The sequence below is a fragment of the Carassius carassius genome, unplaced genomic scaffold, assembly GCF_963082965.1.
Source record: "Carassius carassius unplaced genomic scaffold, fCarCar2.1 SCAFFOLD_61, whole genome shotgun sequence".
NCBI lineage: Eukaryota > Metazoa > Chordata > Actinopteri > Cypriniformes > Cyprinidae > Carassius > Carassius carassius.
In genome coordinates, this window is record NW_026775074.1 from 508,110 (window position 1) to 532,617 (window position 24,508).

General features: G+C 44.4%; 3 non-coding genes and 2 pseudogenes across 3 annotated transcripts; all 5 read left to right on the top strand.

The window, feature by feature from the left end:
- Nucleotides 1-2,679: 2,679 nt before the first annotated feature.
- On the top strand, nt 2,680-2,856 carry LOC132134685 (U2 spliceosomal RNA; annotated as a pseudogene).
- A 351-nt stretch (nt 2,857-3,207) lies between these two features.
- On the top strand, nt 3,208-3,371 carry LOC132134614 (U1 spliceosomal RNA). The gene has a single exon (XR_009429669.1). It is a non-coding gene; the product is annotated as a U1 spliceosomal RNA (small nuclear RNA).
- Nucleotides 3,372-8,096: 4,725 nt separating this feature from the next.
- LOC132134702 (U2 spliceosomal RNA) lies at nt 8,097-8,275 on the top strand (annotated as a pseudogene).
- Nucleotides 8,276-8,626: 351 nt separating this feature from the next.
- Nucleotides 8,627-8,790, top strand: LOC132134770 (U1 spliceosomal RNA). The gene has a single exon (XR_009429764.1). It is a non-coding gene; the product is annotated as a U1 spliceosomal RNA (small nuclear RNA).
- A 10,208-nt stretch (nt 8,791-18,998) lies between these two features.
- LOC132134758 (U1 spliceosomal RNA) lies at nt 18,999-19,162 on the top strand. Its single transcript, XR_009429752.1, has one exon. It is a non-coding gene; the product is annotated as a U1 spliceosomal RNA (small nuclear RNA).
- Nucleotides 19,163-24,508: the final 5,346 nt, after the last annotated feature.

Below are 24,508 nucleotides of genomic sequence, written 5' to 3' on the forward strand. Positions count from 1 at the left end.
ATGTTGGGGTTGCAGAAAAGACTACAAAGGTATTTTAATCTTTTAAATAATGGTTTTGATTTTATCGACGAAATTCAGGAAGTAAAAAAAGAAATGTCAGTTTTAGCCAATATAAAAAGTAAAGGGGTCCTTTTAAGAAGTAAAGAGAGAGAAATAGAAAAAGGCGAAAAGTGTACCAGATATTTTTTTAAGAAAATAATAACAAGGGGTGGGGGGTTAACCAGGGTTAAAACAGGGGATAGGGAGGTTAACACAACAAAAGAGATTTTAGAGGATGTGGAAAAATTTTATGGGGCATTATATAGTTTTAAAAAGGTACACTTTGACACTGCAAAAGAAGTTTTAAATTTTATTGAGGAAAGGGTTGACTGTCAAAATGAGATTTTAACCCAAGATTTTAACATCTTAGAAATCCAAAAAGCACTTGGAGGTTTTAAGAAGGGGAAGTCCCCAGGAGTGGATGGACTTCCCCTAGAGTTTTATCTAACATTTTGGGACATTTTAGGACAAGAGCTTTTGACAGTTTTTAAAGAGTTTGATACCCTCGACATACTTCCAGACAGTTTTAGAATAGGGATAGTTTCTTTACTTCACAAAAAAGGTGACCGGACTGACTTAAAAAACTGGAGACCCATAACACTTTTAAATTTTGATTATAAACTTTTTAGCAAAATTTTAGCAACACGCATGTCAACGGCTTTAGAGGACGTGATTCACCCGGATCAAGCTTGTTCTGTGCCCGGAAGAAAGATAACAGACAGCCTAGTGCTGATCAGAGACGCCATCTGTTATGCGAGAGACAGAAATATTCGGCTAGTAGTCCTAAATTTAGACTTTGAAAAAGCATTTGACCGAGTCTCGCACCAGTACCTTTTTCAGGTACTGCAAAAAATGGGTTTTCCAACAAAGAGGTTTGTAGCCTGGGTGGGACTGCTGTACAAGGGACTAGTCAGCAAATTCCTTGTAAACGGGCATCTTTCCAAAACTGTGAACATACACAGTGGTGTCCATCAGGGATGTCCTTTATCTCCTCTCCTGTATGTGGCTTGTATCGAGCCACTGGCACAGATCTTGAGAAAGGATAAATGGGTCAAAGGACTGGACGTTCCTGGGACGGGTGGACTGACAGCGACTTGTGCCTTATACATGGACGATGTTACTCTTTTAACCACGGACATTTTATCTATACGAAGAGCACTGGACTTGACTGACTGGTACGGTCGGGCCTCGGGCGCCAAACTCAATAGAAACAAGTCTGAGGCCCAGCTCTTCGGGCCGTGGGGGGACGTGGACACAGGAGGACTTTAAAATTTTAGGTGTTAAATTTGATAAAGAGGGTGGAGGACGGGAAAACTGGACTGACTTGCTAGGGAAAGTTAGGAAAAGACTAGGGTTTTGGGGACTAAGACAGTTGACGATTGAAGGTAAAATTTTTATTTTTAAATATGTGATTTTACCTCTGATTTTACTTGTCTGTTCTGTTTTTAGCCCCCCTCGGTGGTTCCTGGTGAAACTGGAGAGGGCGGTGTTTTACTTCCTGTGGGGGTCCAAGTGGGAGTGCCTGAAGAGGGAGACAGTCAAGAAAAGGCCAGAGAACGTTGGAAAAGGCCTCCCAGACCCCCACCTGTTTTTAGGCAGCTGCTTCACCGCCTTGCACATCAGTTATGCCATGACCCCATCCAAAGAAAACAAGACGGCTGCAATGGCGCGATTTTGGATGGGGTCTTACCTAAGAACTTTGAAAATTTTACCAGTAGATTTGAAAACCCCAGTGTCTTTTAACTTGCCTAAAGACTACAGTTTTATAAAAAAGTTTTTAAAGAAATACCTTTTAGAGAGTGAAGATGTCACCATTTAACTAAACACAAGTCTCTCATTTCTGTTGTGCAGGACCGGAAACCGGTGAGTCCAGTTCCGGGCCTCACACTAAGTGGGGCCAAACAAGTTTGAAGGACTTGACGGCACAGAAATTTACCTCGCTCTGGCTCACCCTCAACGTCATCAAGGATGCCATCTGGGCCACCAGAAACCTGCTGGTGGGGAAGCGCGTTACGGTAACCCTCCATGCATGCGAGCTAAAGGTAACATCAAGGCTGCAGGGGTACCGGACGTCGATATTCGGACGGGGGGGCCGGGGTCGCACAGAGAGGGTCCCGGCAGGCACCGACCCTGGCTGCCCGTAGATGCACCCTAACCATTCTGGCTACGGGAACAGCGGGCCAGCGGGCCGGAGGAGAGGGGATCTCCGCTGAGCCCGTAAAGTAGCATCTCATGTCCCTGTTCTGGAGAGTGGGGTGAAGACCGACTTGATGAGGACTCACCCCCGGTCTTGCACAACAGATGGTTTTTTTTAATTGGTTTTTATCCAATAAATTGGTTTTTATGGTGTTTTATCAATGAAATTGGTTTTATTAACATGCATATGAGGCTTGTTTGCTTTTTTAAATTTGTATTTTACTTTTGAAACCGATCGCACCTTTTAAACACACCTCAAATATGGACTTTTAAAAACAAGCAAAACACTGTGGTTTTAATCAAATGTTTTTTAACAATGATTGTTTCTTTCATTTTACCATGTATATTTATTATATATTATATGGCTTGTTTTAATGTGTGCTTGAAAAGAAAAATGTGTGTGAAAGTAAAAATGCAAATGGAAAAAATGTAACTGTTGACAATAAAACTTTTTCGAAAGAAAAAAAATCTGTTCTTATCAGTTTAATATCTGATACGTCCCCCATCCGGGGACTACATATTAAATGGATTTTTAGATCATGGAGCTGGAGCCGGGGCTTGCTCCGTCCACTCCAAGCATCGGCCTGGTATTGCAGTGTCTCCAGGAACGGTGTGCTTTCCCTTTTTGGGGATTGCCGTTTATTGTGTCGAATAGCAGAACAAGGAATGAGATCTGCCATGCTGTGGTGTATTGCGAACTTTTTTCCTGATGCGCCCTCCTGGGGTCTTGGACTCTTCCACGAACGATGCACCCACCTGAGGTCTTTCACAGACGAGGTGATGCATCGAATCAGGTGTGTTTGGTTAAAGAGAGTCATCTAAAACCGGCGTTGGGAAGCACCGGCCCATGAGCTTGGCAGTTTCCAGGCCAGTAACGGAAGGCACCCGTCCTTCCTTTCCTGGAGGGGGGCTAACCATTGGTGTGGACGGTAGAGACACAAATCATACCTCTGGCTGATCGCCTGGGCCTTCATACTTACCTGGCAAGGGATACACCATGATCAAGAAGGCGGTTCACCCAGGGCGAGGCTTGGCCATTGCACTCCGGCCATGCTGACCCCTGCGAATTCCCCAAATGCGGGAATCTCGACTGCATAATTTATGGTAGTGGGGGACTGCGTTCGCGCTCTCCCCTGAAATTGTTGGTGAAACAAAGCAGAAGAGGTTTTTTCCAGGTTTTTTTTTTTTTTGCATTTCAGAATGGGGAGTTCTATCACATGCGAGGTATGTGTTGTGCGCCTGTGAAACAAAGTCAGTCACGCTCTTGAAAAATCGGACCTTGGTGGGTGGTTCAGTTCGAATATAGCACAGACCTTACTTTGAAAGTCGATTGGACTGACTGCAGCCTAGCTGTAGCTGTCTCCATGTTGTTTGATTGTCCTTTTTCAATTGGTATTAATTTTGTTGTCGCTTACAGCGCCACCGAGTGGCCTGTCGCAGCGCCCTTTTTCACCTGGCCTCTGACTGAGCCCCTGCACAGGTGTGCCGATTTGGGTGAAGGGATCTCATTCCTTCCTGGAGTTATAGCCATTCGAGCCATCTCGGACAAGCCACCTTAGCACGTTTTGAGGTCCCCTCGCCAAGGTGAATGGAAATTTCCACTTTTTTGGGATGATTATTGACAGACAGACTCCAGAGAAGCTTTCTGTGCTGCTTTGGGTGGGACTGGGCCAAATACCTGGCGCTAGGTTGCAAAAGAAGGTTTTTGACAAAATCCCAAATACACGAAAATTCTGTGAGCGAAGAGCCAATCTGAGACCTGCGTCTGGTTCGGCTCGAGCCAAGGATTCCCATGACATAAGGCACGTGGCTCTGTGACGAACCGTTTGGGAGTTACGAGCGATGCCGTACTTTCCGTCGCTGCAGTGCCAGTGTCAGGCCGAGAGTGACGAGGCCCGGTGACGTTGCACACAGGGGAGGGTACTACCATCCCCCAGCGTTTTTAGGTCCCCCAGACTTACCAAAGCCGAGATGGGCATCGCCGTGTCCGGCTTCCTCCCCGCTGCGTCTTAGCGGCATCGCTCCTCGGCCTTTTGGCTAAGATCAAGTGCAGCGACGATTGCTATGTCGAGCGGAGATGGTACTTTGCCGACCATGATGGCGTGGTTGAAGAATACTGTACGGATTCAAGTGCTTCAGAATGCTGTCCGGTTTGTAAAGGAAAACTTCAGGAGGGAATTTGTGGTCGTGGACGTCTTGAAAGGAGTCTTCAATGTAGCAGCTTCTTCAGTGTTCTGTCTTCAGGATTTCACAGCACTAGGATTTATGGATCTGACCTTCTTCAATCTAACGGACTGTGTGAGTTTTTTTGAGTCTTGGGGGAAGAAAAAGCACAAGTTGTTGGAAGGATTGAGTTTGCACCCTTTGTTTGCACAGGATTACTTACCTCTCACAGTCCATCTGTATAATCCTTTTGTTGAGGATGTGGAGGTAATGACTTTCCTTGAGAGGCACTGTGAGGTTGTGAAAGGAGGTGAGCGTGTGAGGGATCGGTTTGGGATTTGGACTGGAAAGAGGCGTTTTTTTGTGAAGCTCCGGGTGGATTCAGCGGTCCCTGGAAGCCTGGTTCACCTACCAGGGTCCATTTCCATTGGGCCTAACAGGGGCTTTCTCTACTACCCTGGGCAGCCCGTGTATTGCAGGAGATGTGGTGGAGAAGGACACGTTAAAACAGACTGTGAAGGACAGCGCTGTCGGTTTTGTGGGAAGGCAGACCACGTTGCTTCGGCCTGCCCCGCACCAAAGCTTTTTAGCCTTTGCGGCAAGGCCGATCATCTTTACGTACCTGTCCATCAAGAAACAAATCATATGCGAGCATATTGAAGGAAGGTGATGATCTGCAGGCGGACCTGGATGCCATTCTTAGCAGTCTACCAGCAGAAAGGGAGAGGCATCTTCAACAAGCGACAGGTGCGAGTGATCAGAGAAGTATGAGTGCATCAAGTCAGGAGTGTACTGGTATGAAGGAACAAGTGGATGGAGCCGTGGGGGATCTGAAGTGGAGGATGAATGTAACATACCTCCAGGACCAAACCTTTTGTAAGGTTTTCCGGGTATTATTTGCTGGGTGGTGTAATTTAAAAGGATTCTACCAGTCACATTCTGACTGGTGGGAAGGGGTGAAGGAGAGGATTAGGTTTTTTTTGCAGGGCATGGGGTTTAGCTTTGGGGCAGGCTAAGAGGAATCAAGTGCGTCAATGGACTAAAGAATTGCAAGTTTTATGCTCTCAAGGTCTATTGAGCACTGGTCAAGGGTGGAAGAAAGCCAAACTCTTGCAGGATTCTTTGAATGAACATTATAGAGGAGAAGCACAGAAGTTTGTTGTGCAGTCAGGTGTATGTCAGCGTGTGCTAGATGAAAGGCCTACAAAGTTTTTCTTTTCTACTGTGAAGAGCAGGCAGAAGCGTAGCAGTATGGAATGTTTAAATACAGAGAAGGGTAAGGTCTACTCAGTTGAAGGAATGCTGAAGGCTTCAGTTGCCTTTTATAAGGAGCTGTTTGCGAATAGAGAAGTAAGAGAGTCAACAGCGGAGGGGTTTTTAGAGGATCTGGACAGGACCTTGGATAAAGTGGAGGCAGGCAGGTTAGAGAAGGAGGTCACCTTGAAGGAAGTAGAGGTAGCAATTAAGTCCTTGAAGAGAGGCACGTCTCCAGGTGGTGATGGTCTACCGGCTGAATTTTATCAAGCCTTTTTGCCTTTAGTAGGCACTGAACTGATTAAAGTTTATCAGGAAAGTCTGGAAGTGGGGAAATTGCCTTTGTCTATGAGGAGGGGGTTGGTGACCCTCCTGCATAAGAAAAATAGTAAGGAGGATTTGGCAAATTGGCGGCCAATAACTTTACTTACTACTGATTATAAGATTCTGGCAAAAGTCTTAACCATACGGCTTAAGGGGGTGTTAGATTTGGTGGTTCATCCAGATCAAACTTGTGGGGTCCCAGGAAGATCAGGCAGCCTCAATTTAGTTTTGGTCCGGGACTTAATCAGTTGGGCTGAGCAACGTCAGCTTCCTTTGGCAATCCTGAGCCTTGACCAGGAAAAGGCCTTTGATAGGGTTAGCCATTCTTTTTTGTGGTCAGTGTTGGAGAAGCTTGGGTTTGGCCCAGGGTTCATAGCCTGGGTCCAGCTTTTGTATAGTGAGGCTTTCAGTCAGATTAGGATAAACGGGTTCTATTCTGAACCAGTGAAACAGTTGGGTGGTGTGAGGCAAGGGTGTCCTTTGTCACCCTTGTGTTATATACTGTCTTTAGAGCCTCTGATTAGTCGACTACGATTAAAACCAGCTTTGACTGGTGTAGTAATGCCAGGTGGAGGAGGGTTAAGGCCAAAAGTGTTAGCTTACGCAGATGATATGACAGTCTTTTTGACCACTGAAAAAGATTTTGTAGTGACAGGAGATATTTTGCATAGTTTTTCAGAAGCCACAGGTGCCAAGATAAACGTCAGTAAATCTTCAGTGATGTTTGTAGGACGGTGGAGTAAGAGGACTGTGGTTCCAGGAGGGTATACCTTGTGTCAGGATGGCATTAAAATTTTGGGTGTTCGCTTTTTCAAGGTGAATAGTGCACAACAAAATTGGGAGGGGCTGTTGGAATCTTTACAGTCTAAAGTAAGCCGGTGGAGTGTTAGGGATCTGTCACTATGGGGTAGAGTACAGGTAGTGAAGGCAGATGTGTTGCCCAGTATTAACTATCTGGCTTATGTTTTTCCCCTACCTTTTTGGCAGGGGAGGAGAATGGAGAAGTTGATTTTTTCTTTTATTTGGAGAGGGAGGACTGAGTTAGTATCAAGAGCGCAGATGTTTCGTCCTCTGGGTGAGGGAGGCAGAGGGGTGCCATGCCTCCCTTGGAAGGTTACGGCTTTGTTTATTGCTTTTGCAGCTCGCCTAGTGGTACAGGCTCTAGAGCATAAAGCACATGTGTTGGCTCACTTTTGGTTGGGCTGGCCTTTGAGGCATTTAACAGGGTGGAGTAATAGGGTACCTTGGTCACTGGATAGGCCTGAACATTATAAAGTGGCGGCAGACATCATTAAAGGGAATCCTTGGTGCTTGGAAGAGTCACTGTTGTTAAATCATAGGAAGCTGTATGATAGGTTGAAGGAGAGCTCTGTTAAGGAAGCTAGAGAGGCAGGGCCTCCAATTGAAGTGAACTGGTTGTCCTTGCAACCAGATTATTTGGTAGGGAGGTGTAAGGATGTGAACTGGTTGGCAGCATTAGGGAGGCTTCCAGTACGGGAGCGTTTATATAGGCATGGTCAGGGCAGATCTCCTTTGTGCCCAGTGGGTTGCGGGGAAGAAGAGACAATTGAGCACGCCTTGTGGTCATGTCCAGGAGCAGTGGCTTTATGGAAAGCAGTCACTGGCTGGTGGAGAGAGTGGGGAGGACCATTGATTACCCGGGACTTAGTGTTGTATGGAGTAGGGTTGGGAAATATAGAGAACAATCAGAGAAGAGTAGTATGGGTTACTATCTCAGAAGGGAAGCGTATCTTATGGGACTGGCGACTAAGGTGCCTGAGGAAGCAGTTGCCTGGTTTAGAACCTCAAAAGTTATTTTCAACACTTTTGGCTAGTTTGGTGAAAGAGGTAAATGGGTATAAGGTCGTTCATGGGGAGGAGGGGATGAGGGCTGTATGGGGGGGGCTCCCTCGGGTAGGGGTGGGATAAAGTCTTGGGTTTTAAAAATTTAGTACTGGTTATGAGGTTCTGATTGTAATGTGTCTGATTGTAATCTTCCCTTTATGAAATGATTTTTGAGTTCGGAATGATTTTTTAGTTCTGTAGGCTTGGGACATGTATGTTCAGAAAATATGTATGCCTTTGTTGCAAGTGATTAATTTGTAAATTTGTATGAGTGTATGGATTTAATAAAAAAATAAAAAAATCTGTTCTTATCAGTTTAATATCTGATACGTCCCCCATCCGGGGACTACATATTAAATGGATTTTTAGATCACGGAGCTGGAGCCGGGGCTTGCTCCGCCCACTCCAAGCATCGGCCTGGTATTGCAGTGTCTCCAGGAACGGTGTGCTTTCCCTTTTTGGGGATTGCCGTTTATTGTGTCGAATAGCAGAACAAGGAATGAGATCTGCCATGCTGTGGTGTATTGCGAACTTTTTTCCTGATGCGCCCTCCTGGGGTCTTGGACTCTTCCATGAACGATGCACCCACCTGAGGTCTTTTACAGACGAGGTGATGCATCGAATCAGGTGTGTTTGGTTAAAGAGAGTCATCTAAAACCGGCGTTGGGAAGCACCGGCCCATGAGCTTGGCAGTTTCCAGGCCAGTAACGGAAGGCACCCGTCCTTCCTTTCCTGGAGGGGGGCTAACCGTTGGTGTGGACGGTAGAGACGCAAATCATACCTCTGGCTAACCGCCTGGGCCTTCATACTTACCTGGCAGGGGAGACACCATGATCAAGAAGGCGGTTCACCCAGGGCGAGGCTTGCCCATTGCACTCCGGCCATGCTGACCTCTGCGAATTCCCCAAATGCGGGAATCTCGACTGCATAATTTATGGTAGTGGGGGACTGCGTTCGCGCTCTCCCCTGAAATTCTTGGTGAAACAAAGCAGAAGAGGTTTTTTCCAGGTTTTTTTTTTTTTTGCGTTTCAGAATGGGGAGTTCTGTCACATGCGAGGTATGTGTTGTGCGCCTGTGAAACAAAGTCAGTTACACTCTTGAAAAATCGGACCCTGGTGGGTGGTTCAGTTCGAATATAGCACAGACCTTACTTTGAAAGTCGATTGGACTGACTGCAGCCTAGCTGTAGCTGTCTCCATGTTGTTTGGTTGTCCTTTTTCAATTGGTATTAATTTTGTTGTCGCTTACAGCGCCACCGAGTGGCCTGTCGCAGCGCCCTTTTTCACCTTGCTTCTGACTGAGCCCCTGCACAGGTGTGCCGATTTGGGTGAAGGGATCTCATTCCTTCCTGGAGTTATAGCCATTCGAGCCATCTCGGACACGCCACGTTAGCACGTTTTGAGGTCCCCTCGCCAAGGTGAATGGAAATTTCCACTTTTTTGGGATGATTATTGACAGGCAGACTCCAGAGAAGCTTTCTGTGCTGCTTTGGGTGGGACTGGGCCAAATACCTGGCGCTAGGTTGCAAAAGAAGGTTTTCGACAAAATCCCAAATACCCGAAAATTTTGTCAGAGCGACGAGCCAATCTGAGACCTGCGTCTGGTTCGGCTCGAGCCAAGGATTCCCATTACATAAGGCACGTGGCTCTGCGACGAACCGTTTGGGAGTTACGAGCGATGCCGTACTTTCCGTCACTGCAGTGCCAGTGTCAGGCCGAGCGTGACGAGTCCCGGTGACGTTGCAGACAGGGGAGGGTACTACCATCCCCCAGCGTTTTTAGGTCCCCCAGACTTACCAAAGCCGAGATGGGCATCGCCGTGTCCGGCTTCCTGCCCGCTGCGTCTTAGCGGCATCGCTTCTCGGCCTTTTGGCTAAGATCACGTACCTTGTCAGACGGTTTAGACTGCGATCGCCTCTTGGAGGTTTCCTGACTCGAGATCTTTTTATATCTTGAGTCACACAACTTCGAGAGGTACATTGAACTCTGCTGCTTCGGGCTCCAACACGTTTTAAGGTAAGGTCTTTTAATTATTTATTTGGTTATTTATTATTGTATTTATTGTTGTTTTAAGTTTCTAGGCTGTTGGTGCCTCCATCATGTCGGCTGCCCGTGCCGGCGTGCGGAGGCACCACAGCGTGCGCTTTTGTTTTAAAGAGGTGAATGGCAAGCTCCTAGGGATGTCACGTCTTGACTTCTCCAGAAAGTCCTTTTTTTTTTGGAGCGTCCATTCAGGTATAAGTTTGAGGGCTCGTGTACGTGGGTTAAGGGGACCTGCGCGCTGACCCCCAAAAAATTTTGACGGATGCGGCGTCGATGTCTGCCGGCCCACGGGAGACCCCTGACCGGCGCAGGAGGATCTGGACCCCCGAGGGGCCCCGCGGAAGCCCACCCAAATTTGAGGCCCCTACATGCCATTCAGCACTTCTCCACAGGGTGGCGCACGGAGCAGTACACCTCAGGTTTAAAACAGTGGCATTTACCCGAATGGGGGGTGTACGATTTTTTTGCCCACGAAACCTATATTTGTCCATTTGACCTTTAAAGTTACAGAATGACCACGGAACCGATGCGGACCCCCATCGGACCCCCAACCCGGGTCCCACGAACCCATTATTTGTCCATTTGACCATTATATTCACACAATGACTGCGGATCATCTGCAGACCCCTTGCGGACCCCCACCCTGGGTCCCACGAACCCCGTATTTGTCCATTTGACCATTATATTCACACAATGACTGCGGATCATCTGCGGACCACTTGCGGACCCCCACCCTGGGTCCCACGAACCCACTATTTGTCCATTTGACCATTATGTTCACACAATGACTGCGGATCATCAGCGGACCACTTGCGGACCCCCACCCTGGGTCCCACGAACCCACTATTTGTCCATTTGACCATTATATTCACGGAATGACCACGGATCACATCCGGAACATTTGCGGACATATCCAAAATTGTGGTGAATGTTAACCAAAATGTCACAGATTTTGCCAAGCTGTAACTCCGCCAAAACGGGGCCAAACTGCACCAAACTCGGGTCAGAGTAAGAACTCCAGAAGGCCTACCGAACACCGCTGCCCCCCCCCATCCATAACACCCCGGGGGCGGAGTTATGGCCCCCCACATTTTTGATAGTCAAATGGAAGGAAGAGACCTAGCGACTTGAAACTTGGTGACTTGATAGCCCTCGAAGGGCCCTCTCTGAAGCCACCTCCCCCAAGTCGATAGACCCCCGGGGGCTAGAGATATGGACCCGCAAATGCAAAAAGTCCCAAAATTTGACCGGCCATAACTCACTCGGAAAGAAGGGAAACAACACCAAACTCTGGTCAAAATTAGACCTTTGGGAGCTCTATCCGACGACACCAGCCCCATGTTCCTATGACCCCGGGCGTCCGAGTTACGGCCCCCCAAAATGTGGGATTTGAACCGTTATAACTCAGGAACCGGACCACCCAGGAACTCGAGGGTGGTCGCATACGGTAGGTAATTTCAGCCCCGGGGTCCACCGCTTCGTGGAGATATTAGCAAGAGAATAGTACCATCCACCCCCCTCGCACCTACTCATCCATGCCGGCCAGGGTGCACCCTCCCCGGCTAGAGAAGGCAGCTCGAGGGGGGTGGAAGTCGGAAGAAAATTTTTTTTATGAGGCCTAGAGAAAACAGTTGTACTGTACTCAGGGCACTCAAAGGAATCCATTTTTGTAAGTTTTATCCCATAATACTGTAGAAATATGCATAGAAAAAATGTTGGATTTTGGTTCATTTGCACCACAAATGTTGCAAGTCTTGCAGTATATTAAATAGCAATATTTTTTATTGTCAGTCTATTTCTCAAATCACTTCTAGTCTAATGAACTACACATGGGGCTATTTCATTTGTCACTTAACAGTTACTTTATTTGAAATCTTCCTAATTCCAATTTATCCATAATGTATTGTAAAATACGTTTTATAAAACAAGAGTGCACACTTTGCAGTCTATTTCTCATTCCCCTTTTAGTCCAAACAACTTCAAATGGGACTATTTCCTTGGTCACTGACCAGTCTATTTCTCATTCCACTCATAGTCTAATGAACTACATATGGCACTATTTCATGGATCACTTGCCAGTCTATTTCTCATTAATTTTCTAGTCTAATAAACTACATATGGCACTATTTCCTTGATCACTTGCCAGTCTATTTCTCATTCAAAACTTTTAGTCTAATAAACTACAAAAAGTACTATATCCTTGGTCACTTACCAGTCTATTTCTCATTCCTTTTCTAGTCTAATAAACAATACATTTCACTATTTCAGTCTATTTCTCATTCAACTTCTAGTCTAATAATCAGTTTAACTGGTGATGATGATCGGCCTGAATAAATTTGAAATAGAAGTGTATTAATGTGAAAACATATGGCACTATTTCATGGATCACTTGCCAGTCTATTTCTCATTCATTTTTATAGTGTAATAAACTACATATGGCACTATTTCCTTGATCACTTGCCAGTTTATTTCTTATTCAAACTTTTAGTCTAATAAGCTACAAAAAGTACTATTTCCTTGGTCACTTACCAGACTATTTCTCATTCCTTTTCTAGTCTAATAAACAATACATTTCACTATTTCAGTCTATTTCTCATTCAACTTCTAGTCTAATAATCAGTTTAACTGGTGATGATGATCGGCCTGAATAAATTTGAAATAGAAGTGTATTAATGTGAAAACATATGGCACTATTTCATGGATCACTTGCCAGTCTATTTCTCAGTAATTTTATAGTCTAATAAACTACATATGGCACTATTTGCTTGATCCCTTGCCAGTCTATTTCTTATTCAAAACTTTTAGTCTAATAAACTACAAAAAGTACTGTTTCCTTGGTCACTTACCAGTCAATTTCTCATTCCTTTTCTAGTCTAATAAACAATACATTTCACTATTTCAGTCTATTTCTCATTCAACTTCTAGTCTAATAATCAGTTTAACTGGTTATGATGATCGGCCTGAATACATTTGAAATAGAAGTGTATTAATGTGAAAACATATGGCACTATTTCATGGATCACTTGCCAGTCTATTTCTCATTCATTTCATAGTCTAATAAACTACATATGGCACTATTTCCTTGATCACTTGCCAGTCTATTTCTTATTCAAAACTTTTAGTCTAATAAACTACAAAAAGTACTATTTCCTTGGTCACTTACCAGTCTATTTCTCATTCCTTTTCTAGTCTAATAAACAATACATTTCACTATTTCAGTCTATTTCTCATTCAACTTCTAGTCTAATAATCAGTTTAACTGGTGATGATGATCGGCCTGAATAAGTTTGAAATAGAAGTGTATTAATGTGAAAACATATGGCACTATTTCATGGATCACTTGCCAGTCTATTTCTCATTCATTTTTATAGTCTAATAAACTACATATGGCACTATTTCCTTGATCACTTGCCAGTTTATTTCTTATGCAAACTTTTAGTCTAATAAGCTACAAAAAGTACTATTTCCTTGGTCACTTACCAGACTATTTCTCATTCCTTTTCTAGTCTAATAAACAATACATTTCACTATTTCAGTCTATTTCTCATTCAACTTCTAGTCTAATAATCAGTTTAACTGGTGATGATGATCGGCCTGAATAAATTTGAAATAGAAGTGTATTAATGTGAAAACATATGGCACTATTTCATGGATCACTTGCCAGTCTATTTCTCAGTAATTTTATAGTCTAATAAACTACATATGGCACTATTTGCCTGATCCCTTGCCAGTCTATTTCTTATTCAAAACTTTTAGTCTAATAAACTACAAAAAGTACTATTTCCTTAGTCACTTACCAGTCAATTTCTCATTCCTTTTCTAGTCTAATAAACAATACATTTCACTATTTCAGTCTATTTCTCATTCAACTTCTAGTCTAATAATCAGTTTAACTGGTTATGATGATCGGCCTGAATACATTTGAAATAGAAGTGTATTTATGTGAAAACATCCTAATTTCAAGTTATTCAAAATATAGTAAAATATGTTTTTATTAAACATTTTATGTATAGAAATACTATATATTTATTATGTATTTATTACATATACCTTTTTATTTACACACACAATATATAAATATGTTTAAATTATTTTTATTACATGTAATATATATGTGTGTGTGTGTGTGTGTGTGTGTGTGTGTGTGTGTGTGTGTGTGTGTGAGTGTGTGTGAGTGTGTGTAAAGTAATGACACCTTAATTCAATTTCAAATATTTATTGAACTTTTTGTTTTGCAGACATTGTAAAGTCAAAATCAAAAATGCCTCAAAGTTCTGTACAAAAAAAACACAATATATAAAAAGTATAATAGGAAACATGCATTATATAAGAAAAATAAAATAAATAAATAAACATGTTCAGAAAGATTCAGAGCAAACTGACATTAACCTTAACTATAACTATTTACAAAAAAAAGAAAAAAGAAAAAAGAAAAATGGAACAGGCTATCAAAACAAATAAAAAGATAACCTTACTTTTTTATCGTAGAAATAAAAGCAGTAGAACAATTATCATAAAAAATATCAAAACAAACAATTTAAATAGCTACATAAATTATTTACGGGATTTTTTTTTAAATTTCTCCAGTCTCTTTTTTTACTTGCTGCACCAGCTTTTTAGACGCTATTTCCTGTGGTGATTTAAGTGGGGAGTTCTTCACCATCAGTCTGCGTCTGAGGACCATCTTCATTAATGTGCTTCTTTCCTTATAGAAATAATAAGAAAGGCAAAGTGTTAGTGAACATGTCTACTTGTCACAAACAGTTAAACCAATCCATGGGAAATTGTACTTACTGAAGCAGATTTCCCAGACTTCTGGCCTTCTTCGGCATCGGGAGGGCTGTCGGAGAGCGTTGGGCTGGTGGATGAGGACTTTTCCTCAGCTGGCATCTTGTGGGGTTTTGTCGTCTTTCTTCTCTTGGCACCTTGCTGCCTTGGACTATCAGCTTCCTCACCCACCACAGCTGTATCAAAGAGGCGACGGTGTTCTGCTGCCTGCTTTGCATTAAGGTTGAGGGCATAAAACCTGTCAGCTGTGGTGGTGTCGTGGCACATGAACTGTGCCACTTTGTGCCTATCTTCCGGGCAGTGAGTTTTCTTTGCCTTTTTGGAGAGAGAACAGCATAGGCAAAGAGTTAGAAAAAAACACACCAGAAACTCATAAAGCCGGGACAAGTACAGGAATGCTTACATGGGTGGCGATGGCAGTCCTCACATCAGTAAATGTGGGTGTGCCTGGTAACCCCATGCTCGCCCACGCATCCTGAAAATACTTGTTCAAGTTTTTGCAGGAGCTGGCCTTTGAGGTAAAGAAGAAGTAGTTTGCAACTCGTCCCCCTACCAAGTTGGACCGGAGTGAAAGGAATTCCTCAAGCCACCCATACTCCTCCTGGTCCAGGGCCAGCTGGGCTGCACCAAAGGCCTGGTTGGTCTTGTGGGCTGATATCTTTAGAAACAGTGTGAAGTGGCATAAGCTGAGTTTTATTTTAAAGAAAACCATGTGGACAACGAGAGACAGAGAGAAAGAGAACCACTCACATTAATGACAAAGTGGCCTTCTGTAGCTGTCGCACGGGCATCCTCCACCTCTTTAATTGTTAAATTTTGGAACACCCCTCCGTGGTGACCATAAATGCTGGCCCAGTAAGTGGTGAGGTGTCCATAAAAAGACCATTGGTCCTTTTTCTCAGGACTAGTCTTCAGACGATCTTCACAGAAAAAAAGAGAAGCATAAAGGATCACATTGATCGCCAAATAATGAGAGGAGAAAGGATTCAAAAACTTACCCAGAATCTCAGAAATAATTTTTTTGGCAGAGTCCCGGCAAGCTCGCAGTGTGGCTTTAGGGATCAGGCGGGCCTCCTTGGCTTGTTTTACAGCCAGCTCGTGGACTGCCACGCTGCGCTTTACTGGGCGGGTCAAGTTCTGGATTTCCCTCCTAATCCCAATGAAAGCCACACGGGAGAGCCGGCATGTGGGCGGCGGGGTCTCATTAAGATATTTGAGGAACTGTGCCACATTTTTTAGGTAATGGTGCAGAGTTGGCTCTGCAATGTTGCATTTCCTTAAAAAAGACAGCCAGGACCGGACCTTTGCCCTGTTGTCCAAAAACATCAAGCTGGCCAGATTGGTCTGGCCAGCTGACATATATGAAATAAAATTTTTTATTCTAAAAATCTTTGAGGACACATTATTTATTAATTTCGGAGTGGGGTTGATGCCCTCCCAGTGGGCCCTGGACTCCTCAATGAGCTGATCTGCAAAAAGAAAGCACAAGAGAAGGACCAGGTGAGTCAGGTCGATAACATAGAGGTAAACACTAACAAACATTATTATTATTATTATTATATTAAATTAAATTAAATTAAATATATAATAAACTATATTATACATATATATATATATATATATATATATATATATACATACATAATATGTGTGTGCATATGTATAATTATATTACTATAATTTTCTAGTCTAATAAACTACAAATGGTACTATTTCCTTCGTCACTTATCAGTCTATTTCTCATTTCCCTTGTAGTCTAACAAACTATAAATGGGGCTATTTCCTTGGTTCACTTACCAGTCTATTTCTAATTCAACTTCTAGTCTAATCAACAACAAATGAGATTATTTCCTTGGTTCACTTACCAGTCTATTTCTCAGGTAACTTCTAGTCTAATAATCTACAAATAGGAGATTTATTAATGAAAGTTATTGTATGGTGTTATCAAAGTGACAAGTGTCATACTCACTTAGGGCTGGCACGTGGTCCGGAAAGGGGTATGGTGCATCGGAGGAGTGGGCCTTCTTTGAAGGCCCGGCGACCTCCTCCTCGGGTCCTGTGGCTGGCTCTGCCTCAGGCCTGGTGGCTGGCTCTTCATCTAGTCTGTCAACCTGCGACTCTGAGCACTCCTCCTCCCCAGGGCTGTTGAGGGCCGATAGCAGACTATGTGTTGCCCGTGCAACCTGCCTAGAGGGGGTGGGATTTGACCGCTTCCTCAGCTGCCGGTACCGCCGTGAGAAGCTCTCCCAGAAGCAATGGATAGGAGAAGCTTGCGCTCCTTCACATTCCGCACCTTGTGAAAAACACGAAGGTGTTGGCTTAGCTGATTATAGCCACGAAAGCACAAGGGACAGTCGTCCAAAGCCATATCTACTTTTGTTAAAACACTAAAGGATGAATAGCAAAAGGATGAATGCAAGGGACACTGCCCAAGCATTGGTTACTTATATAACTTTTTAGGTCCCATTTGTAGTCTGTTAATACAACTTTGAGTCTAATACATTAGAGAGCACAATTTGCAGTCTATTTCTCATTACACTTCTAGTTTAATAAACTACAAATTTGACTATTCCTTTGATTCACTCACCAGTCTATTTTCCATTCTTTTTCTAGTCTAATAAACTACAAATGGGACTATTCCCTTGGATCACTTACCAGTCTATTTCTCATTCAACTTCTAGTCTAATAAACTACAAATAGTACTATTTCCTTGGTCACCTACCAGTCTAGTTCTCATTCATTTTCTAGTCTGATAAACTACAAATATGACTATTTCCTTGATTCAGTTACCAGTCTATTTTTCATACCACCTCTAGTCTAAGAAACTACAAATGGAACTATTTTCTTGGTCACTTACCAGTCTATTTGTCATTCCACTTTTAGTCTAATAAACTGTAAATTACCTTGGTCCCTTACCAGTCTATTTCCCATTCATTTTCTAGTCTAATGACTAATGACATCCACCCCCCTCGCACCTACTCATCCATGCCGGCCAGGGTGCACCCTCCCCGGCTAGAGAAGGCAGCTTGAGGGGGGTGGAAGTCGGAAGAAAATTTTTTTATGAGGCCTAGAGAAAACACTTGTACTGCACTCAGGGCACTCAGGGAATCCATTTTAGTAAGTTTTATCCCATTATACTGTAGAAATATGCATAGAAAAACGTCAGACCAGGGGGCCGTCTATCCGACGACACTAGCCCCATGTCCCTATGACCCCGGGGGTCAAAACGGCCAAAACGGGGCCAAACTGCACCAAACTCAGGACGGAGTAAGACCTCCAGAAGGCCTACCGAACACCGCTGTCCCCCCATCCATAACACCCCGGGGGGCGAATTTATGGCCCCCCACATTTTTGATAGTCAAATGGAAGGAAGAGACCTAGCGACTTGAAACTCGGTGACTTGATAGCCCTCAAAGGGCCCTCTCTGAAGCCACCTCCCACAAGTCGATAGACCCCGGGGGCCAGAGATACGGGCCCGCAAATGCAAAAAGTCCCAAAATTTGACCGGCCATAACTCACCCAAAGAGAGGGGAAAAAACACCAAACTCTGGTCAAAATTAGACCTTTGGGAGCTCTATCCGACGACACTAGCCCCATGTCCCTATGACCCCGGGGGTCCGAGTTACGGCCCCCCAAAATGTGGAATTTGAACCGTTATAACTCAGGAACTGGACCACCCAGGAACTCGAGGATGGTCGCATACGGTAGGCCCCTCGACCCCTAGGGATCCCCCGAATTTAGCAAAAAAATAGTACCGTCCACCCCCCTCGTACCTACTCATCCATGCCGGCCAGGGTGCACGCTCCCTGGCTAGAAAAGGCAGCTCGAGGGGGGTGGAAGTCGGAAGAAATTTTTTTATGAGGCCTAGAGAAAACAGTTGTACTGTACTCAGGGCACTCAGAGGAATCCATTTTTGTAAGTTTTATCCCATAATACTGTAGAATTTGCATAAAAATGAGCGTTGAATTTTGGCACACATGTGCACCACATGTGGTGCGTATCTCACTTTTCATTAAATAGCAACTGTATTTGCAACAAGGAATGAGATCTGCCATGCAGTGGTGTATTGCGAACTTTTTTCCTGATGCGCCCTCCTGGGGTCTTGGACTCTTCCACGAATGATGCACCCACCTGAGGTCTTTCACAGACGAGGTGATGCACCGAATCAGGTGTGTTTGGTTAAAGAGAGTCATCTAAAACCGGCGTTGGGAAGCCCCGGCCCATGAGCTTGGCAGTTTCCAGGCCAGTAACGGAAGGCACCCATCCTTCCTTTCCTGGAGGGGGGCTAACCGTTGGTGTGGACGGTAGAGACGCAAATCATACCTCTGGCTGACCGCCTGGGCCTTCATACTTACCTGGCAGGGGAGACACCATGATCAAGAAGGCGGTTCACCCAGGGCGAGGCTTGCCCATTGCACTCCGGCCATGCTGACCCCTGCGAATTCCCAAAATGCGGGAATCTCGACTGCATAATTTATGGTAGTGGGGGACTGCGTTCGCGCTCTCCCCTGAAATTGTTGGTGAAACAAAGCAGAAGAGGATTTTTTTGCGTTTTGCGTTTTTTTTTGCGTTTCAGAATGGGGAGTTCTGTCACATGCGAGGTATGTGTTGTGCGCCTGTGAAACAAAGTCAGTTACGCTCTTGAAAAATCGGACCCTGGTGGGTGGTTCAGTTCGAATATAGCACAGACCTTACTTTGAAAGTCGATTGGACTGACTGCAGCCTAGCTGTAGCTGTCTCCATGTTGTTTGGTTGTCCTTTTTCAATTGGTATTAATTTTGTTGTCGCTTACAGCGCCACCGAGTGGCCTGTCGCAGCGCCCTTTTTCACCTGGCCTCTGACTGAGCCCCTGCACAGGTGTGCCGATTTGGGTGAAGGGATCTCATTCCTTCCTGGAGTTATAGCCATTCGAGCCATCTCGGACACGCCACCTTAGCACGTTTTGAGGTCCCCTCGCCAAGGTGAATGGAAATTTCCACTTTTTTGGGATGATTATTGACAGGCAGACTCCAAAGAAGCTTTCTGTGCTGCTTTGGGTGGGACTGGGCCAAATACCTGGCGGCGCTAGGTTGCAAAAGAAGGTTTTCGACAAAATCCCAAATCCCCGAAATTCCGTCAGAGCGACGAGCCAATCTGAGACCTGCGTCTGGTTCGGCTCGAGCCAAGGATTCCCATGACATAAGGCACGTGGCTCTGCGACGAACCGTTTGGGAATTACGAGCGATGCCGTACTTTCCGTCGCTGCAGTGCCAGCGTCAGGCCGAGCGTGACGAGGCCCGGTGACGTTGCAGACAGGGGAGGGTACTACCATCCCCCAGCGTTTTTAGGTCCCCCAGACTTACCAAAGCCGAGATGGGCATCGCCGTGTCCGGCTTCCTCCCCGCTGCGTCTTAGCGGCATCGCTTCACGGCCTTTTGGCTAAGATCACATATCTTGTCGGACGGTTGAGACTGCGATCGCCTCTTGGAGGTTTCCTGACTAGAGATCTTTTTATATCTTGAGTAACACAACTTCGAGAGGTACATTGAACTCTGCTGCTTCGGGCTAAAACAAGTTTTAAGGTAAGGTATTTTAATTATTTATTTGGTTATTTATTATTGTATTTATTGTTGTTTTAAGTTTTTAGAATGTTGGTGCCTCCACCATGTCGGCTGCCCCTGCCGGCGTGCGGAGGCACCACAGCGTGCGTTTTTTATTCAGGCAGGTTGAGGGGAAGCTCCTTGGAATGTCCCGTATAGCTGATCCAAAAGACCTTAGCTTTTAGATCTGATGACCTGAATTGTTTGATGACTCTGCCCTTGAACAAAGGATTTGATGTCAGTTTTAAAACCGCTTCCCTGCTTAATGACTTTTGGCAAAGGTTTGATTCAGTTAAAGCCCAGTTCTCCATGTTCACTGTCGAGAAACTTTCTGATAACACACTTAAAACTGTGATTGTAAGGATGTTCAATGAAACAGTGACTGGAGATGATATTTATGTTTGGTTGGGTAGATTTTGCACTGTTCGAGGCCAGCCTGTCAAAGTGTTAGATGAAGATGGCATTTGGACATGCTCCTGGCGAATTCCCATTAAACAATGGAAAGACGCTGGGGGCTACCAGGGCCTGAAACATCTGCCTTCCATGATTGTGCTCGGAGAGAGCAGAGGCTACATACCAAACTCTGCAGGAAGGGTTGCAGGTTTGGTCATCTCGCTGAAGCATGCCAAGAGTTAGTATGTGGGAAGTGTATAGAAATTGGTCACAGTTTGATTATTGTACCAATTTCAGACGGTGCAATCTTTGTGGAGAAACAAACCACCTCTACAGAGACTGCCCTAAAAGTTTTGCCAACAAGCTCAAAATGGCCACCCCACATGGGCAACAAACGAATGAACAAAGGAAAGAGGAGGCGGTCCCTGAGGTTTTGGCGGGAATTTCAAATTCCCAGCCGGCCTCAGGGATTGGGCAGGAAGGAGGAAGTGGGACGGCCACAGGGGCGGAGGCAACGGAACAGGAAATGGTCATGGAGGGAGAGGAAAGTGAGGAAAAAACCAATTCCTCACTAGTAACAGTTTCGGATGGGGTGCAGGAATCTACCGGGAGTGAGACAGAGTGTTCACTCCCTAACGCTCAGGTGCAAAAAAGACCTGCGGGGTCTCCTCTGATTGTAACGGAGGAGAAAAAATCTAGGGCAGCATATAAGCTTGATAGTATCGATTCGGTAGATCTGGAGCGCATGTGGCCCCTAGAGTCCCCTAATGAGGTATCCTTTTTGCACATTAAGCTAACAGCATCGTCGCCAAAAGAGCCACAAGAGGTTTCCTCTGTGGCCTCTGAAGCGACAGGCATTTGCCCTCCTGATCCCAGCTCGTCTGAGGAAAAGGAAAGGCAAATGCAACAAGATATAACATGATTTTAATCGTATCTTTGTAGTCTTTTTACTGTCTTCTGTTTTAAATGTCTTATACCTTTTTAACCCTACTGCTCATGGCCCTCACCATCTCTACTATCAATGTAAGAAGTGTGAGGTCCACCATTAGAGCACAGAGTATTTTGTCCCTTTTAAAATCTTTTAAGTCAGATTTGTTTTTATTACAAGAGTGTTCTCTGCCCTTTTTAACTAGGTACAAGAAAATGGAGGAGCTATGGTCCGCAGGAGCCTCCATATGGAGCGGATCAAATTTTAACAAAAATGACGGAGTTGCGGTTTTAATTAATAATCCTAACATCTTGGTGAAGGGCAGCACTGTGGTGAGGCAAGGCCGGGCACTTTTAGTAAATCTGACCTTTTTAGACAGGGATTTTAATGTTCTTAATGTATATGGTTTTACGGAAAAGAATGAAAGATATGAGCTTTTAGAAGACTTGCAACCCCACATGCTAGGTAGGGCCCCCCTAATGGTAGCAGGGGATTTTAATTGTGTTTTATCCAAAACAGACAGGAAAAGGGTAGGGGAGGATTTTAGAGTGGACAAAACGTCGGTGTTATTGCAGGGTTTAGTCAGAGATTTTAATTTAGTCGACTGTTTTAAAATTTTGCATCAAAGAGAGGAGGGCTTCACCTGGTTCAGTGGTGATAGTACCAAAGCCTCTCGAATCGACTACGTTTTTACAAGGGACTGCCCGCCGACCGATGCTACATTAACCCCCCTCTTTTTCTCTGATCACATAATGCTGTCTTGCACCCTTTCACTGCCCATGGGTGTGACGGTAGGGGGAGGGCTGTGGAAGCTGAACTGTTCCCTGTTGGAAGACAAGGATATAGTTTTAGAATATAGGGAACAGTTCAGCCAATGGCAGACCCTCCAAGACTTTTACGATACACGTGCACAGTGGTGGGAGATGGTAAAGGACCGGACAAGACAGTTTTTTAGAAAGATAGGGAAAGAAAAGAAGAGTAGGGAAAAGAAACGCATGTTGGGGTTGCAGAAAAGACTACAAAGGTATTTTAATCTTTTAAATAATGGTTTTGATTTTATCGACGAAATTCAGGAAGTAAAAAAAGAAATGTCAGTTTTAGCCAATATAAAAAGTAAAGGGGTCCTTTTAAGAAGTAAAGAGAGAGAAATAGAAAAAGGCGAAAAGTGTACCAGATATTTTTTTAAGAAAATAATAACAAGGGGTGGGGGGTTAACCAGGGTTAAAACAGGGGATAGGGAGGTTAACACAACAAAAGAGATTTTAGAGGATGTGGAAAAATTTTATGGGGCATTATATAGTTTTAAAAAGGTACACTTTGACACTGCAAAAGAAGTTTTAAATTTTATTGAGGAAAGGGTTGACTGTCAAAATGAGATTTTAACCCAAGATTTTAACATCTTAGAAATCCAAAAAGCACTTGGAGGTTTTAAGAAGGGGAAGTCCCCAGGAGTGGATGGACTTCCCCTAGAGTTTTATCTAACATTTTGGGACATTTTAGGACAAGAGCTTTTGACAGTTTTTAAAGAGTTTGAGACCCTCGACATACTTCCAGACAGTTTTAGAATAGGGATAGTTTCTTTACTTCACAAAAAAGGTGACCGGACTGACTTAAAAAACTGGAGACCCATAACACTTTTAAATTTTGATTATAAACTTTTTAGCAAAATTTTAGCAACACGCATGTCAACGGCTTTAGAGGACGTGATTCACCCGGATCAAGCTTGTTCTGTGCCCGGAAGAAAGATAACAGACAGCCTAGTACTGATCAGAGACGCCATCTGTTATGCGAGAGACAGAAATATTCGGCTAGTAGTCCTAAATTTAGACTTTGAAAAAGCATTTGACCGAGTCTCGCACCAGTACCTTTTTCAGGTACTGCAAAAAATGGGTTTTCCAACAAAGAGGTTTGTAGCCTGGGTGGGACTGCTGTACAAGGGACTAGTCAGCAAATTCCTTGTAAACGGGCATCTTTCCAAAACTGTGAACATACACAGTGGTGTCCATCAGGGATGTCCTTTATCTCCTCTCCTGTATGTGGCTTGTATCGAGCCACTGGCACAGATCTTGAGAAAGGATAAATGGGTCAAAGGACTGGACGTTCCTGGGACGGGTGGACTGACAGCGACTTGTGCCTTATACATGGACGATGTTACTCTTTTAACCACGGACATTTTATCTATACGAAGAGCACTGGACTTGACTGACTGGTACGGTCGGGCCTCGGGCGCCAAACTCAATAGAAACAAGTCTGAGGCCCAGCTCTTCGGGCCGTGGGGGGACGTGGACACAGGAGGACTTTAAAATTTTAGGTGTTAAATTTGATAAAGAGGGTGGAGGACGGGAAAACTGGACTGACTTGCTAGGGAAAGTTAGGAAAAGACTAGGGTTTTGGGGACTAAGACAGTTGACGATTGAAGGTAAAATTTTTATTTTTAAATATGTGATTTTACCTCTGATTTTACTTGTCTGTTCTGTTTTTAGCCCCCCTCGGTGGTTCCTGGTGAAACTGGAGAGGGCGGTGTTTTACTTCCTGTGGGGGTCCAAGTGGGAGTGCCTGAAGAGGGAGACAGTCAAGAAAAGGCCAGAGAACGTTGGAAAAGGCCTCCCAGACCCCCACCTGTTTTTAGGCAGCCGCTTCACCGCCTTGCACATCAGTTATGCCATGACCCCATCCAAAGAAAACAAGACGGCTGCAATGGCGCGATTTTGGATGGGGTCTTCCTAAGAACTTTGAAAATTTTACCAGTAGATTTGAAAACCCCAGTGTCTTTTAACTTGCCTAAAGACTACAGTTTTATAAAAAAGTTTTTAAAGAAATACCTTTTAGAGAGTGAAGATGTCACCATTTAACTAAACACAAGTCTCTCATTTCTGTTGTGCAGGACCGGAAACCGGTGAGTCCAGTTCCGGGCCTCACACTAAGTGAGGCCAAACAAGTTTGAAGGACTTGACGGC